The 1,768-nt window shown below is 45.8% G+C and overlaps 1 non-coding gene across 1 annotated transcript; it reads right to left on the bottom strand.

Moving 5' to 3' along the window:
• Positions 1–248: 248 nt before the first annotated feature.
• On the bottom strand, positions 249–355 carry LOC127676992 (U6 spliceosomal RNA). The gene has a single exon (XR_007976398.1). It is a non-coding gene; the product is annotated as a U6 spliceosomal RNA (small nuclear RNA).
• Between the last annotated feature and the right edge of the window lie 1,413 nt (positions 356–1,768).

Below are 1,768 nucleotides of genomic sequence, written 5' to 3'. Positions count from 1 at the left end.
GGCAGCTGATCCCCCAACCGGGCTGGCGCACACAAGGTTAGCCTGGCCGCCCAGGCCCTGAGTCCAGGCAAAAGCCTGGGAGGCCAAGGTCCGAGCAAAGTTTCCCTAGGGCTATGACTGTTAATTGGGTCTGCCAGGTGACCAGGATGGCGGGTGTGTGTGCTTGCGCTCCCCGAAAGCACCGGGAGAGTCTGCTGTGCTAACAACCTCCTGGGTGGGTTGACACACAGATGGCCCACCAAGCCGCCAAAAATGTGGAACGCTTCACGAATTTGCGTGTCATCCTTGCGCAGGGGCCATGCTAATCTTCTCTGTATCGTTCCAATTTTAGTATATGTGCTGCCGAAGCGAGCACAATGTTTTTGTTTTTAATAGATGAATAGTAAGTATTCCATTGTGTAGAGATATCACACATTCTATATCCATTCTTCAGTTGAGGGACATTTATTTCCAGTTTCTGGCTTTTACAAATAAAGCTGCTCTGAACATAGTTAACCAAGTGTTCCCTGTGGTATAGTGGGATATCTTCTGAGTATATGTCCAGGAGTGGTATAACTGGGTCTTAAGGTGGAACTATTCCCAGTTTTCTGAGAAACTGCCAAAGTCCTTGTACAAGTTTGCACTCCCACCAGCAATGGAGGAGTGAGTGTTCCCCTTGCTCCACATCCTCATCAGTCTGTGATGTCACTTGAGTTTTGATCTTAGACATTTTGATGAGTATAAGGTAGGACCTCAGAGTTATTTTGATTTGCATATTTTTATTTGATGACTAGGGACTTTAAACATTTTTTAAGTACTTCTTGGCCATTCAAGATTCATTTGTTGAGAATTCTCTGTTTAGCTCTATACCCTCTTTATTAATTGAGTTATTTGGTTTATTTATGTCTAATTTCATGAGTACTTTATATATCTTGGATATTAGCCCTCTGTTGAATGTAGGGTTGGTGGAGATCCTTTCCCAATCTGTAGGTTGCTATTTTTGTCCTATTGATGGTGTCTTTGCCTTATAGAAGTTTTTAAGTTTTGTGAGATCCCATTTGTCAATTGTTGATTGTAGAGCCTGAGCCATTAGTGTTCTGTTAACGAAATTGTCTCCTGTACCAATGTATTCAAGAGTCTTCCCCTCTCTTCTATTAGATTTGGTGGGTTGGAAGTTGGGCAAAGAGGTGGTAGGCCAATGGAGCTGGAGGTAGGAGAGGACAGTATGCCACTCTGGACATCAGCTGAGCATGCCCCAGAGAACTCTGCAGGCATTTATTTACATTTCAAATGTCTTTCTTCCAAGTTCCCCCTCCAAAAGCTCACCCCATTCCTCTTCCCCTTCACCTCTAAGAGGGTGTTCCCCAACCCACCTATCTATATCCACCTCATCCCTCTACCATCCCCCTTCTCTATGGCATCAAGCCTCCTCAGGGCCAAGCACATCCTCTCCCACTGGAGCCAGACAAGGCAGTCCTCTGCTATGTGTGTTGGCGCCATTGACTAGCCCATGTATGCTCTTTGATTGTTGGCTTAGTCCCTGGGAGTTCTGAGGGGTCTGGTTAGTTGATATTGTTGTTCTTCCTGTGGGGTTGCAATCCCTTTCAGCTCCTTTAGTTCTTCCCCCAACTCTTCCTTAGGGGTCCCCAGGCTAAGAATCATAGTTTGTTGTAAGTATCTGCATCTGTCTCAGGTGCTGGTAGAGCTTCTCAGAGGACAGCCATGCCAGGCTCCAATTTGTAAGTACGTCTTGGCATCAGCAATGACATGGGATGCCTCCGAAGTTAGG

Source organism: Apodemus sylvaticus, chromosome 1 (genome assembly GCF_947179515.1).
Source record: "Apodemus sylvaticus chromosome 1, mApoSyl1.1, whole genome shotgun sequence".
Taxonomy (NCBI): domain Eukaryota; kingdom Metazoa; phylum Chordata; class Mammalia; order Rodentia; family Muridae; genus Apodemus; species Apodemus sylvaticus.
This window is presented reverse-complemented; position numbering and strand designations above follow the sequence as displayed.